This window comes from Taudactylus pleione, unplaced genomic scaffold (assembly GCF_031769625.1).
Source record: "Taudactylus pleione unplaced genomic scaffold, aTauple2 ptg000551l, whole genome shotgun sequence".
Lineage (NCBI taxonomy): Eukaryota > Metazoa > Chordata > Amphibia > Anura > Myobatrachidae > Taudactylus > Taudactylus pleione.
In genome coordinates, this window is record NW_028284953.1 from 1,929,836 (window position 1) to 1,946,224 (window position 16,389).

The 16,389-nt window shown below is 36.0% G+C and overlaps 4 non-coding genes across 4 annotated transcripts; all 4 read left to right on the forward strand.

Moving 5' to 3' along the window:
* Window positions 1-5,364: 5,364 nt before the first annotated feature.
* On the forward strand, window positions 5,365-5,437 carry TRNAR-ACG (transfer RNA arginine (anticodon ACG)). Its single transcript has one exon. It is a non-coding gene; the product is annotated as a tRNA-Arg (tRNA).
* Window positions 5,438-10,571: 5,134 nt separating this feature from the next.
* Window positions 10,572-10,644, forward strand: TRNAR-ACG (transfer RNA arginine (anticodon ACG)). Its single transcript has one exon. It is a non-coding gene; the product is annotated as a tRNA-Arg (tRNA).
* A 3,977-nt stretch (window positions 10,645-14,621) lies between these two features.
* TRNAR-ACG (transfer RNA arginine (anticodon ACG)) lies at window positions 14,622-14,694 on the forward strand. Its single transcript has one exon. It is a non-coding gene; the product is annotated as a tRNA-Arg (tRNA).
* Window positions 14,695-14,702: 8 nt separating this feature from the next.
* Window positions 14,703-14,774, forward strand: TRNAH-GUG (transfer RNA histidin (anticodon GUG)). The gene has a single exon. It is a non-coding gene; the product is annotated as a tRNA-His (tRNA).
* Window positions 14,775-16,389: the final 1,615 nt, after the last annotated feature.

Sequence of the window (16,389 nt, forward strand, 5' to 3'; positions counted from 1 at the left end):
ACAATTATTATTTTACCTATAACGTTTTTGGGAAACAATCCCTGCAGACAGTCTACAGTCAATTTCCAAAATGTGATTCTGTATATACTTCAATAACCATAAAACTCTGAAAATAGGCTCAAAAACAGGAAAGACACTTCAATTACTACAAAACACGTGGGCCAGTGGCGCAATGGATAACGTGTCTGACTACGGATCATAAGTTTGTAGGTTCGACTCCTACCTGGCTCGCTTAAATTGCCGTGATTCTATAGTAGTTAGTACTCTGCGTTGTGGCTGCAGCAACCCCATTTCGAAAACGGGTCACAGCATTTTGATTTTGTTTCACAATCATCCATTTTTTCACAATACTGAATCTTAAGAAAATTTCAGAAAGTATGCAGATTCTTTGAAGGTGCTTGCACTATTTGTGTTTAATGCTTATTATAAAGCTATCTTAACATGCTTTGAATAATTTAATTGTGAATTATTGTACTAAAGGACTGGGAATTTGACATAAATTCTGGAATTCAGGAAAGAAGAATGTTTGGGCTCTGTCTGAGTAAGTTCATCACATTTTTTAAAGATCTTTTAGCAGTCACAAGGATTATTTTACCTAAAACGTTTTTGTGAAACAATCCCTGCAGATAGTGTACAGTCAATTTCCAAAATGTGATTCTGTATATACTTCAATAACCATAAAACTCCAAAACTGGCTCAAAAACAGGAAAGACACTTCAATTACTACAGGGCACCTGGGCCAGTGGCGCAATGGATAACGTGTCTGACTACGGATCATAAGTTTGTAGGTTCGACTCCTACCTGGCTCGCTTAAATTGCCGTGATTCTATAGTAGTTAGTACTCTGCGTTGTGGCTGCAGCAACCCCATTTCGAAAACGGGTCACAGCATTTTGATTTTGTTTCACAATCATCCATTTTTTCACAATACTGAATCTTAAGAAAATTTCAGAAAGTATGCAGATTCTTTGAAGGTGCTTGCACTATTTGTGTTTAATGCTTATTATAAAGCTATCTTAACATGCTTTGAATAATTTAATTGTGAATTATTGTACTAAAGGACTGGGAATTTGACATAAATTCTGGAATTCAGGAAAGAAGAATGTTTGGGCTCTGTCTGAGTAAGTTCATCACATTTTTTAAAGATCTTTTAGCAGTCACAAGGATTATTTTACCTAAAACGATTTTGGGAAACAATCCCTGCAGATAGTGTACAGTCAATTTCCAAAATGTGATTCTGTATATACTTCAATAACAATAAAACTCCAAAACTGGCTCAAAAACAGGAAAGACACTTCAATTACTACAGGGCACCTGGGCCAGTGGCGCAATGGATAACGTGTCTGACTACGGATCATAAGTTTGTAGGTTCGACTCCTACCTGGCTCGCTTAAATTGCCGTGATTGTATAGTAGTTAGTACTCTGTGTTGTGGCTGCAACAACCCCATTTCGAAAACGGGTCACAGCATTTAGATTTTGTTTCACAATCATCCATTTTTTCACAATACTGAATCTTAAGAAAATTTCAGAAAGTAAGCAGATTCTTTGAAGGTGCTTGCACTATTTGTGTTTAATGCTTATTATAAAGCTATCTTAACATGCTTTGAATAATTTAATTGTGCATTATTGTACTAAAGGACTGGGAATTTGACATAAATTCTGGAATTCAGGAAAGAAGAATGTTTGGGCTCTGTCTGAGTAAGTTCATCACATTTTTTAAAGATCTTTTAGCAGTCACAAGGATTATTTTACCTAAAACGATTTTGGGAAACAATCCCTGCAGATAGTGTACAGTCAATTTCCAAAATGTGATTCTGTATATACTTCAATAACCATAAAACTCTGAAAAAAGGCTCAAAAACAGGAAAGACACTTCAATTACTACAAAACACGTGGGCCAGAGGCGCAATGGATAACGCGTCTGACTACGGATCAGAAGATTGTAGGTTCGACTCCTACCTGGCTCGCTTAAATTGCCGTGATTGTATAGTAGTTAGTACTCTGCGTTGTGGCTGCAGCAACCCCATTTCGAAAACGGGTCACAGCATTTTGATTTTGTTTCACAATCATCCATTTTTTCACAATACTGAATCTTAAGAAAATTTCAGAAAGTAAGCAGATTCTTTGAAGGTGCTTGCACTATTTGTGTTTAATGCTTATTATAAAGCTATCTTAACATGCTTTGAATAATTTAATTGTGAATTATTGTACTAAAGGACTGGGAATTTGACATAAATTCTGGAATTCAGGAAAGAAGAATGTTTGGGCTCTGTCTGAGTAAGTTCATCACATTTTTTAAAGATCTTTTAGCAGTCACAAGGATTATTTTACCTAAAACATTTTTGGGAAGCAATCCCTGCAGATAGTGTACAGTCAATTTCCAAAATGTGATTCTGTATATACTTCAATAACAATAAAACTCCAAAACTGGCTCAAAAACAGGAAAGACACTTCAATTACTACAAGGCACCTGGGCCAGTGGTGCAATGGATAACGTGTCTGACTACGGATCATAAGTTTGTAGGTTCGACTCCTACCTGGCTCGCTTAAATTGCCGTGATTCTATAGTAGTTAGTACTCTGCGTTGTGGCTGCAGCAACCCCATTTCGAAAACGGGTCACAGCATTTTGATTTTGTTTCACAATCATCCATTTTTTCACAATACTGAATCTTAAGAAAATTTCAGAAAGTATGCAGATTCTTTGAAGGTGCTTGCACTATTTGTGTTTAATGCTTATTATAAAGCTATCTTAACATGCTTTGAATAATTTAATTGTGAATTATTGTACTAAAGGACTGGGAATTTGACATAAATTCTGGAATTCAGGAAAGAAGAATGTTTGGGCTCTGTCTGAGTAAGTTCATCACATTTTTTAAAGATCTTTTAGCAGTCACAAGGATTATTTTACCTAAAACGTTTTTGTGAAACAATCCCTGCAGATAGTGTACAGTCAATTTCCAAAATGTGATTCTGTATATACTTCAATAACCATAAAACTCCAAAACTGGCTCAAAAACAGGAAAGACACTTCAATTACTACAGGGCACCTGGGCCAGTGGCGCAATGGATAACGTGTCTGACTACGGATCATAAGTTTGTAGGTTCGACTCCTACCTGGCTCGCTTAAATTGCCGTGATTCTATAGTAGTTAGTACTCTGCGTTGTGGCTGCAGCAACCCCATTTCGAAAACGGGTCACAGCATTTTGATTTTGTTTCACAATCATCCATTTTTTCACAATACTGAATCTTAAGAAAATTTCAGAAAGTATGCAGATTCTTTGAAGGTGCTTGCACTATTTGTGTTTAATGCTTATTATAAAGCTATCTTAACATGCTTTGAATAATTTAATTGTGAATTATTGTACTAAAGGACTGGGAATTTGACATAAATTCTGGAATTCAGGAAAGAAGAATGTTTGGGCTCTGTCTGAGTAAGTTCATCACATTTTTTAAAGATCTTTTAGCAGTCACAAGGATTATTTTACCTAAAACGATTTTGGGAAACAATCCCTGCAGATAGTGTACAGTCAATTTCCAAAATGTGATTCTGTATATACTTCAATAACAATAAAACTCCAAAACTGGCTCAAAAACAGGAAAGACACTTCAATTACTACAGGGCACCTGGGCCAGTGGCGCAATGGATAACGTGTCTGACTACGGATCATAAGTTTGTAGGTTCGACTCCTACCTGGCTCGCTTAAATTGCCGTGATTGTATAGTAGTTAGTACTCTGCGTTGTGGCTGCAGCAACCCCATTTCGAAAACGGGTCACAGCATTTAGATTTTGTTTCACAATCATCCATTTTTTCACAATACTGAATCTTAAGAAAATTTCAGAAAGTAAGCAGATTCTTTGAAGGTGCTTGCACTATTTGTGTTTAATGCTTATTATAAAGCTATCTTAACATGCTTTGAATAATTTAATTGTGCATTATTGTACTAAAGGACTGGGAATTTGACATAAATTCTGGAATTCAGGAAAGAAGAATGTTTGGGCTCTGTCTGAGTAAGTTCATCACATTTTTTAAAGATCTTTTAGCAGTCACAAGGATTATTTTACCTAAAACGTTTTTGGGAAGCAATCCCTGCAGATAGTGTACAGTCAATTTCCAAAATGTGATTCTGTATATACTTCAATAACAATAAAACTCCAAAACTGGCTCAAAAACAGGAAAGACACTTCAATTACTACAGGGCACCTGGGCCAGTGGTGCAATGGATAACGTGTCTGACTACGGATCATAAGTTTGTAGGTTCGACTCCTACCTGGCTCGCTTAAATTGCCGTGATTGTATAGTAGTTAGTACTCTGCGTTGTGGCTGCAGCAACCCCATTTCGAAAACGGGTCACAGCATTTAGATTTTGTTTCACAATCATCCATTTTTTCACAATACTGAATCTTAAGAAAATTTCAGAAAGTAAGCAGATTCTTTGAAGGTGCTTGCACTATTTGTGTTTAATGCTTATTATAAAGCTATCTTAACATGCTTTGAATAATTTAATTGTGCATTATTGTACTAAAGGACTGGGAATTTGACATCAATTCTGGAATTCAGGAAAGAAGAATGTTTGGGCTCTGTCTGAGTAAGTTCATCACATTTTTTAAAGATCTTTTAGCAGTCACAAGGATTATTTTACCTAAAACGATTTTGGGAAACTATCCCTGCAGATAGTGTACAGTCAATTTCCAAAATGTGATTCTGTATATACTTCAATAACCATAAAACTCTGAAAAAAGGCTCAAAAACAGGAAAGACACTTCAATTACTACTAAACACGTGGGCCAGAGGCGCAATGGATAACGCGTCTGACTACGGATCAGAAGATTGTAGGTTCGACTCCTACCTGACTCGCTTAAATTGCCGTGATTGTATAGTAGTTAGTACTCTGCGTTGTGGCTGCAGCAACCCCATTTTGAAAACGGGTCACAGCATTTTGATTTTGTTTCACAATCATCCATTTTTTCACAATACTGAATCTTAAGAAAATTTCAGAAAGTAAGCAGATTCTTTGAAGGTGCTTGCACTATTTGTGTTTAATACTTATTATAAAGCTATCTTAACATGCTTTGAATAATTTAATTGTGAATTATTGTACTATAGTACTGGGAATTTGACATAAATTCTAGAATTCAGGAAAGAAGAATGTTTGGGCTTCCTTCTGAGTAAGTTCATCACATTTTTGAAATATCTTTTAGCAGTCACAATTATTATTTTACCTATAACGTTTTTGGGAAACAATCCCTGCAGACTGTCTACAGTCAATTTCCAAAATGTGATTCTGTATATACTTCAATAACCATAAAACTCTGAAAATACGCTCAAAAACAGGAAAGACACTTCAATTACTACGAAACACGTGGGCCAGTGGCGCAATGGATAACGTGTCTGACTACGGATCAGAAGATTGTAGGTTCGACTCCTACCTGGCTCGCTTATATTGCCATGATCGCATAGTGGTTAGTACTCTGCGTTGTGGCCGCAGCAACCCCGGTTCGAAAACAGGTCACGACATTTTGATTTTGTTTCTCAATCATCCATTTTTTCACAATACTGAATCTTAAGAAAATTTCAGAAAGTAAGCAGATTCTTTGAAGGTGCTTGCACTATTTGTGTTTAATGCTTATTATAAAGCTATCTTAACATGCTTTGAATAATTTAATTGTGAATTATTTTACTAAAGGACTGGGAATTTGACATATATTCTGGAATTCAGGAAAGAAGAATGTTTGTGCTCTGTCTGAGTAAGTTCATTACATTTTTGAAAGATCTTTTAGCAGTCACAAGGATTATTTTACCTAAAACGTTTTTGGGAAACAATCCCTGCAGATAGTGTACAGTCAATTTCCAAAATGTGATTCTGTATATACTTCAATAACCATAAAACTCCAAAACTGGCTCAAAAATAGGAAAGACACTTCAATTACTAAAGCACACCTGGGCCAGTGGCGCAATGGATAACGTGTCTGACTACGGATCATAAGTTTGTAGGTTCGACTCCTACCTGGCTCGCTTAAATTGCCGTGATTGTATAGTAGTTAGTACTCTGTGTTGTGGCTGCAACAACCCCATTTCGAAAACGGGTCACAGCATTTAGATTTTGTTTCACAATCATCCATTTTTTCACAATACTGAATCTTAAGAAAATTTCAGAAAGTAAGCAGATTCTTTGAAGGTGCTTGCACTATTTGTGTTTAATGCTTATTATAAAGCTATCTTAACATGCTTTGAATAATTTAATTGTGCATTATTGTACTAAAGGACTGGGAATTTGACATAAATTCTGGAATTCAGGAAAGAAGAATGTTTGGGCTCTGTCTGAGTAAGTTCATCACATTTTTTAAAGATCTTTTAGCAGTCACAAGGATTATTTTACCTAAAACGATTTTGGGAAACTATCCCTGCAGATAGTGTACAGTCAATTTCCAAAATGTGATTCTGTATATACTTCAATAACCATAAAACTCTGAAAAAAGGCTCAAAAACAGGAAAGACACTTCAATTACTACAAAACACGTGGGCCAGAGGCGCAATGGATAACGCGTCTGACTACGGATCAGAAGATTGTAGGTTCGACTCCTACCTGGCTAGCTTAAATTGCCGTGATTGTATAGTAGTTAGTACTCTGCGTTGTGGCTGCAGCAACCCCATTTCGAAAACGGGTCACAGCATTTTGATTTTGTTTCACAATCATCCATTTTTTCACAATACTGAATCTTAAGAAAATTTCAGAAAGTAAGCAGATTCTTTGAAGGTGCTTGCACTATTTGTGTTTAATGCTTATTATAAAGCTATCTTAACATGCTTTGAATAATTTAATTGTGAATTATTGTACTAAAGGACTGGGAATTTGACATAAATTCTGGAATTCAGGAAAGAAGAATGTTTGGGCTCTGTCTGAGTAAGTTCATCACATTTTTTAAAGATCTTTTAGCAGTCACAAGGATTATTTTACCTAAAACATTTTTGGGAAGCAATCCCTGCAGATAGTGTACAGTCAATTTCCAAAATGTGATTCTGTATATACTTCAATAACAATAAAACTCCAAAACTGGCTCAAAAACAGGAAAGACACTTCAATTACTACAGGGCACCTGGGCCAGTGGTGCAATGGATAACGTGTCTGACTACGGATCATAAGTTTGTAGGTTCGACTCCTACCTGGCTCGCTTAAATTGCCGTGATTCTATAGTAGTTAGTACTCTGCGTTGTGGCTGCAGCAACCCCATTTCGAAAACGGGTCACAGCATTTTGATTTTGTTTCACAATCATCCATTTTTTCACAATACTGAATCTTAAGAAAATTTCAGAAAGTATGCAGATTCTTTGAAGGTGCTTGCACTATTTGTGTTTAATGCTTATTATAAAGCTATCTTAACATGCTTTGAATAATTTAATTGTGAATTATTGTACTAAAGGACTGGGAATTTGACATAAATTCTGGAATTCAGGAAAGAAGAATGTTTGGGCTCTGTCTGAGTAAGTTCATCACATTTTTTAAAGATCTTTTAGCAGTCACAAGGATTATTTTACCTAAAACGTTTTTGTGAAACAATCCCTGCAGATAGTGTACAGTCAATTTCCAAAATGTGATTCTGTATATACTTCAATAACCATAAAACTCCAAAACTGGCTCAAAAACAGGAAAGACACTTCAATTACTACAGGGCACCTGGGCCAGTGGCGCAATGGATAACGTGTCTGACTACGGATCATAAGTTTGTAGGTTCGACTCCTACCTGGCTCGCTTAAATTGCCGTGATTCTATAGTAGTTAGTACTCTGCGTTGTGGCTGCAGCAACCCCATTTCGAAAACGGGTCACAGCATTTTGATTTTGTTTCACAATCATCCATTTTTTCACAATACTGAATCTTAAGAAAATTTCAGAAAGTATGCAGATTCTTTGAAGGTGCTTGCACTATTTGTGTTTAATGCTTATTATAAAGCTATCTTAACATGCTTTGAATAATTTAATTGTGAATTATTGTACTAAAGGACTGGGAATTTGACATAAATTCTGGAATTCAGGAAAGAAGAATGTTTGGGCTCTGTCTGAGTAAGTTCATCACATTTTTTAAAGATCTTTTAGCAGTCACAAGGATTATTTTACCTAAAACGATTTTGGGAAACAATCCCTGCAGATAGTGTACAGTCAATTTCCAAAATGTGATTCTGTATATACTTCAATAACAATAAAACTCCAAAACTGGCTCAAAAACAGGAAAGACACTTCAATTACTACAGGGCACCTGGGCCAGTGGCGCAATGGATAACGTGTCTGACTACGGATCATAAGTTTGTAGGTTCGACTCCTACCTGGCTCGCTTAAATTGCCGTGATTGTATAGTAGTTAGTACTCTGCGTTGTGGCTGCAGCAACCCCATTTCGAAAACGGGTCACAGCATTTAGATTTTGTTTCACAATCATCCATTTTTTCACAATACTGAATCTTAAGAAAATTTCAGAAAGTAAGCAGATTCTTTGAAGGTGCTTGCACTATTTGTGTTTAATGCTTATTATAAAGCTATCTTAACATGCTTTGAATAATTTAATTGTGCATTATTGTACTAAAGGACTGGGAATTTGACATAAATTCTGGAATTCAGGAAAGAAGAATGTTTGGGCTCTGTCTGAGTAAGTTCATCACATTTTTTAAAGATCTTTTAGCAGTCACAAGGATTATTTTACCTAAAACGATTTTGGGAAACAATCCCTGCAGATAGTGTACAGTCAATTTCCAAAATGTGATTCTGTATATACTTCAATAACCATAAAACTCTGAAAAAAGGCTCAAAAACAGGAAAGACACTTCAATTACTACAAAACACGTGGGCCAGAGGCGCAATGGATAACGCGTCTGACTACGGATCAGAAGATTGTAGGTTCGACTCCTACCTGGCTCGCTTAAATTGCCGTGATTGTATAGTAGTTAGTACTCTGCGTTGTGGCTGCAGCAACCCCATTTCGAAAACGGGTCACAGCATTTTGATTTTGTTTCACAATCATCCATTTTTTCACAATACTGAATCTTAAGAAAATTTCAGAAAGTAAGCAGATTCTTTGAAGGTGCTTGCACTATTTGTGTTTAATGCTTATTATAAAGCTATCTTAACATGCTTTGAATAATTTAATTGTGAATTATTGTACTAAAGGACTGGGAATTTGACATAAATTCTGGAATTCAGGAAAGAAGAATGTTTGGGCTCTGTCTGAGTAAGTTCATCACATTTTTTAAAGATCTTTTAGCAGTCACAAGGATTATTTTACCTAAAACGTTTTTGGGAAGCAATCCCTGCAGATAGTGTACAGTCAATTTCCAAAATGTGATTCTGTATATACTTCAATAACAATAAAACTCCAAAACTGGCTCAAAAACAGGAAAGACACTTCAATTACTACAGGGCACCTGGGCCAGTGGTGCAATGGATAACGTGTCTGACTACGGATCATAAGTTTGTAGGTTCGACTCCTACCTGGCTCGCTTAAATTGCCGTGATTGTATAGTAGTTAGTACTCTGCGTTGTGGCTGCAGCAACCCCATTTCGAAAACGGGTCACAGCATTTAGATTTTGTTTCACAATCATCCATTTTTTCACAATACTGAATCTTAAGAAAATTTCAGAAAGTAAGCAGATTCTTTGAAGGTGCTTGCACTATTTGTGTTTAATGCTTATTATAAAGCTATCTTAACATGCTTTGAATAATTTAATTGTGCATTATTGTACTAAAGGACTGGGAATTTGACATCAATTCTGGAATTCAGGAAAGAAGAATGTTTGGGCTCTGTCTGAGTAAGTTCATCACATTTTTTAAAGATCTTTTAGCAGTCACAAGGATTATTTTACCTAAAACGATTTTGGGAAACTATCCCTGCAGATAGTGTACAGTCAATTTCCAAAATGTGATTCTGTATATACTTCAATAACCATAAAACTCTGAAAAAAGGCTCAAAAACAGGAAAGACACTTCAATTACTACTAAACACGTGGGCCAGAGGCGCAATGGATAACGCGTCTGACTACGGATCAGAAGATTGTAGGTTCGACTCCTACCTGACTCGCTTAAATTGCCGTGATTGTATAGTAGTTAGTACTCTGCGTTGTGGCTGCAGCAACCCCATTTTGAAAACGGGTCACAGCATTTTGATTTTGTTTCACAATCATCCATTTTTTCACAATACTGAATCTTAAGAAAATTTCAGAAAGTAAGCAGATTCTTTGAAGGTGCTTGCACTATTTGTGTTTAATACTTATTATAAAGCTATCTTAACATGCTTTGAATAATTTAATTGTGAATTATTGTACTATAGTACTGGGAATTTGACATCAATTCTAGAATTCAGGAAAGAAGAATGTTTGGGCTTCCTTCTGAGTAAGTTCATCACATTTTTGAAATATCTTTTAGCAGTCACAATTATTATTTTACCTATAACGTTTTTGGGAAACAATCCCTGCAGACTGTCTACAGTCAATTTCCAAAATGTGATTCTGTATATACTTCAATAACCATAAAACTCTGAAAATAGGCTCAAAAACAGGAAAGACACTTCAATTACTACGAAACACGTGGGCCAGTGGCGCAATGGATAACGTGTCTGACTACGGATCAGAAGATTGTAGGTTCGACTCCTACCTGGCTCGCTTATATTGCCATGATCGCATAGTGGTTAGTACTCTGCGTTGTGGCCGCAGCAACCCCGGTTCGAAAACAGGTCACGACATTTTGATTTTGTTTCTCAATCATCCATTTTTTCACAATACTGAATCTTAAGAAAATTTCAGAAAGTAAGCAGATTCTTTGAAGGTGCTTGCACTATTTGTGTTTAATGCTTATTATAAAGCTATCTTAACATGCTTTGAATAATTTAATTGTGAATTATTTTACTAAAGGACTGGGAATTTGACATATATTCTGGAATTCAGGAAAGAAGAATGTTTGTGCTCTGTCTGAGTAAGTTCATTACATTTTTGAAAGATCTTTTAGCAGTCACAAGGATTATTTTACCTAAAACGTTTTTGGGAAACAATCCCTGCAGATAGTGTACAGTCAATTTCCAAAATGTGATTCTGTATATACTTCAATAACCATAAAACTCCAAAACTGGCTCAAAAATAGGAAAGACACTTCAATTACTAAAGCACACCTGGGCCAGTGGCGCAATGGATAACGTGTCTGACTACGGATCATAAGTTTGTAGGTTCGACTCCTACCTGGCTCGCTTAAATTGCCGTGATTGTATAGTATTTAGTACTCTGCATTGTGGCTGCAGCAACCCCATTTCGAAAACGGGTCACAGCATTTTGATTTTGTTTCACAATCATCCATTTTTTCACAATACTGAATCTTAAGAAAATTTCAGAAAGTAAGCAGATTCTTTGAAGGTGCTTGCACTATTTGTGTTTAATGCTTATTATAAAGCTATCTTAACATGCTTTGAATAATTTAATTGTGAATTATTGTACTAAAGGACTGGGAATTTGACATAAATTCTGGAATTCAGGAAAGAAGAATGTTTGGGCTCTGTCTGAGTAAGTTCATCACATTTTTTAAAGATCTTTTAGCAGTCACAAGGATTATTTTACCTAAAACGATTTTGGGAAACTATCCCTGCAGATAGTGTACAGTCAATTTCCAAAATGTGATTCTGTATATACTTCAATAACCATAAAACTCTGAAAAAAGGCTCAAAAACAGGAAAGACTTCAATTACTACAAAACACGTGGGCCAGAGGCGCAATGGATAACGCGTCTGACTACGGATCAGAAGATTGTAGATTCGACTCCTACCTGGCTCGCTTAAATTGCCGTGATTGTATAGTAGTTAGTACTCTGCGTTGTGGCTGCAGCAACCCCATTTCGAAAACGGGTCACAGCATTTTGATTTTGTTTCACAATCATCCATTTTTTCACAATACTGAATCTTAAGAAAATTTCAGAAAGTAAGCAGATTCTTTGAAGGTGCTTGCACTATTTGTGTTTAATGCTTATTATAAAGCTATCTTAACATGCTTTGAATAATTTAATTGTGAATTATTGTACTAAAGGACTGGGAATTTGACATAAATTCTGGAATTCAGGAAAGAAGAATGTTTGGGCTCTGTCTGAGTAAGTTCATCACATTTTTTAAAGATCTTTTAGCAGTCACAAGGATTATTTTACCTAAAACGATTTTGGGAAACTATCCCTGCAGATAGTGTACAGTCAATTTCCAAAATGTGATTCTGTATATACTTCAATAACCATAAAACTCTGAAAAAAGGCTCAAAAACAGGAAAGACTTCAATTACTACAAAACACGTGGGCCAGAGGCGCAATGGATAACGCGTCTGACTACGGATCACAAGTTTGTAGGTTCGACTCCTACCTGGCTCACTTAAATTGATGTGATCGTATAGTGGTTAGTACTCTGCGTTGTGGCCGCAGCAACCCCGGTTCGAAAACGGGTCACAGCATTTTGATTTTGTTTCACAATCATCCATTTTTTCACAATACTGAATCTTAAGAAAATTTCAGAAAGTAAGCAGATTCTTTGAAGGTGCTTGCACTATTTGTGTTTAATGCTTATTATAAAGCTATCTTAACATGCTTTGAATAATTTAATTGTGAATTATTGTACTAAAGGACTGGGAATTTGACATAAATTCTGGAATTCAGGAAAGAAGAATGTTTGGGCTCTGTCTGAGTAAGTTCATCACATTTTTTAAAGATCTTTTAGCAGTCACAAGGATTATTTTACCTAAAACGATTTTGGGAAACAATCCCTGCAGATAGTGTACAGTCAATTTCCAAAATGTGATTCTGTATATACTTCAATAACCATAAAACTCTGAAAAAAGGCTCAAAAACAGGAAAGACACTTCAATTACTACAGGGCACCTGGGTCAGTGGCGCAATGGATAACGAGTCTGACTATGGATCTGTAGATTGTAGGTTCGACTCCTACCTGGCTCGCTTAAATTGCTGTGTTCGTATAGTTGTTAGTACTCTGTGTTGTGGCCGCAGCAACCCCGGTTCGAATCCGGGTTACGGCATTTTGATTTTGTTTCTCAATCATCCATTTTTTCACAATACTGAATCTTAAGAAAATTTCAGAAAGTAAGCAGATTCTTTGAAGGTGCTTGCACTATTTGTGTTTAATGCTTATTATAAAGCTATCTTAACATGCTTTGAATAATTTAATTGTGAATTATTGTACTAAAGTACTGGGAAATTGACATAAATTCTAGAATTCAGGAAAGAAGAATGTTTGGGCTTCCTTCTGAGTAAGTTCATCACATTTTTTAAATATCTTTTAGCAGTCACAATTATTATTTTACCTAAAACGTTTTTGGGAAACAATCCCTGCAGATAGTCTACAGTCAATTTCCAAAATGTGATTCTGTATATACTTCAATAACCATAAAACTCTGAAAAAAGGCTCAAAAACAGGAAAGACACTTCAATTACTACAAAACACGTGGGCCAGAGGCGCAATGGATAACGCGTCTGACTACGGATCAGAAGATTGTAGGTTCGACTCCTACCTGGCTCGCTTAAATTGCCGTGATTGTATAGTAGTTAGTACTCTGTGTTGTGGCTGCAGCAACCCCATTTCGAAAACGGGTCACAGCATTTTGATTTTGTTTCACAATCATCCATTTTTTCACAATACTGAATCTTAAGAAAATTTCAGAAAGTAAGCAGATTCTTTGAAGGTGCTTGCACTATTTGTGTTTAATGCTTATTATAAAGCTATCTTAACATGCTTTGAATAATTTAATTGTGCATTATTGTACTAAAGGACTGGGAATTTGACATAAATTCTGGAATTCAGGAAAGAAGAATGTTTGGGCTCTGTCTGAGTAAGTTCATCACATTTTTTAAAGATCTTTTAGCAGTCACAAGGATTATTTTACCTAAAACGATTTTGGGAAACTATCCCTGCAGATAGTGTACAGTCAATTTCCAAAATGTGATTCTGTATATACTTCAATAACCATAAAACTCTGAAAAAAGGCTCAAAAACAGGAAAGACACTTCAATTACTACAAAACACGTGGGCCAGAGGCGCAATGGATAACGCGTCTGACTACGGATCAGAAGATTGTAGGTTCGACTCCTACCTGGCTCGCTTAAATTGCCGTGATTGTATAGTAGTTAGTACTCTGTGTTGTGGCTGCAGCAACCCCATTTCGAAAACGGGTCACAGCATTTTGATTTTGTTTCACAATCATCCATTTTTTCACAATACTGAATCTTAAGAAAATTTCAGAAAGTAAGCAGATTCTTTGAAGGTGCTTGCACTATTTGTGTTTAATACTTATTATAAAGCTATCTTAACATGCTTTGAATAATTTAATTGTGAATTATTGTACTATAGTACTGGGAATTTGACATAAATTCTAGAATTCAGGAAAGAAGAATGTTTGGGCTTCCTTCTGAGTAAGTTCATCACATTTTTGAAATATCTTTTAGCAGTCACAATTATTATTTTACCTATAACGTTTTTGGGAAACAATCCCTGCAGACAGTCTACAGTCAATTTCCAAAATGTGATTCTGTATATACTTCAATAACCATAAAACTCTGAAAATAGGCTCAAAAACAGGAAAGACACTTCAATTACTACGAAACACGTGGGCCAGTGGCGCAATGGATAACGTGTCTGACTACGGATCAGAAGATTGTAGGTTCGACTCCTACCTGGCTCGCTTAAATTGCCGTGATCGTATAGTGGTTAGTACTCTGCGTTGTGGCCGCAGCAACCCCGGTTCGAATCCGGGTCACGGCATTTGGATTTTGTTTCTCAATCATCCATTTTTTCACAATACTGAATCTTAAGAAAATTTCAGAAAGTAAGCAGATTCTTTGAAGGTGCTTGCACTATTTGTGTTTAATGCTTATTATAAAGCTATCTTAACATGCTTTGAATAATTTAATTGTGAATTATTGTACTAAAGGACTGGGAATTTGACATAAATTCTGGAATTCAGGAAAGAAGAATGTTTGGGCTCTGTCTGAGTAAGTTCATCACATTTTTTAAAGATCTTTTAGCAGTCACAAGGATTATTTTACCTAAAACGTTTTTGGGAAACAATCCCTGCAGATAGTGTACAGTCAATTTCCAAAATGTGATTCTGTATATACTTCAATAACCATAAAACTCCAAAACTGGCTCAAAAACAGGAAAGACACTTCAATTACTACAGGGCACCTGGGCCAGTGGCGCAATGGATAACGTGTCTGACTACGGATCATAAGTTTGTAGGTTCGACTCCTACCTGGCTCGCTTAAATTGCCGTGATTCTATAGTAGTTAGTACTCTGCGTTGTGGCTGCAGCAACCCCATTTCGAAAACGGGTCACAGCATTTTGATTTTGTTTCACAATCATCCATTTTTTCACAATACTGAATCTTAAGAAAATTTCAGAAAGTAAGCAGATTCTTTGAAGGTGCTTGCACTATTTGTGTTTAATGCTTATTATAAAGCTATCTTAACATGCTTTGAATAATTTAATTGTGAATTATTGTACTAAAGGACTGGGAATTTGACATAAATTCTGGAATTCAGGAAAGAAGAATGTTTGGGCTCTGTCTGAGTAAGTTCATCACATTTTTTAAAGATCTTTTAGCAGTCACAAGGATTATTTTACCTAAAACGATTTTGGGAAACAATCCCTGCAGATAGTGTACAGTCAATTTCCAAAATGTGATTCTGTATATACTTCAATAACCATAAAACTCTGAAAAAAGGCTCAAAAACAGGAAAGACACTTCAATTACTACAAAACACGTGGGCCAGAGGCGCAATGGATAACGCGTCTGACTACGGATCAGAAGATTGTAGGTTCGACTCCTACCTGGCTCGCTTAAATTGCCGTGATTGTATAGTAGTTAGTACTCTGCGTTGTGGCTGCAGCAACCCCATTTCGAAAACGGGTCACAGCATTTTGATTTTGTTTCACAATCATCCATTTTTTCACAATACTGAATCTTAAGAAAATTTCAGAAAGTAAGCAGATTCTTTGAAGGTGCTTGCACTATTTGTGTTTAATGCTTATTATAAAGCTATCTTAACATGCTTTGAATAATTTAATTGTGAATTATTGTACTAAAGGACTGGGAATTTGACATAAATTCTGGAATTCAGGAAAGAAGAATGTTTGGGCTCTGTCTGAGTAAGTTCATCACATTTTTTAATGATCTTTTAGCAGTCACAAGGATTATTTTACCTAAAACGTTTTTGGGAAGCAATCCCTGCAGATAGTGTACAGTCAATTTCCAAAATGTGATTCTGTATATACTTCAATAACAATAAAACTCCAAAACTGGCTCAAAAACAGGAAAGACACTTCAATTACTACAGGGCACCTGGGCCAGTGGTGCAATGGGTAACGTGTCTGACT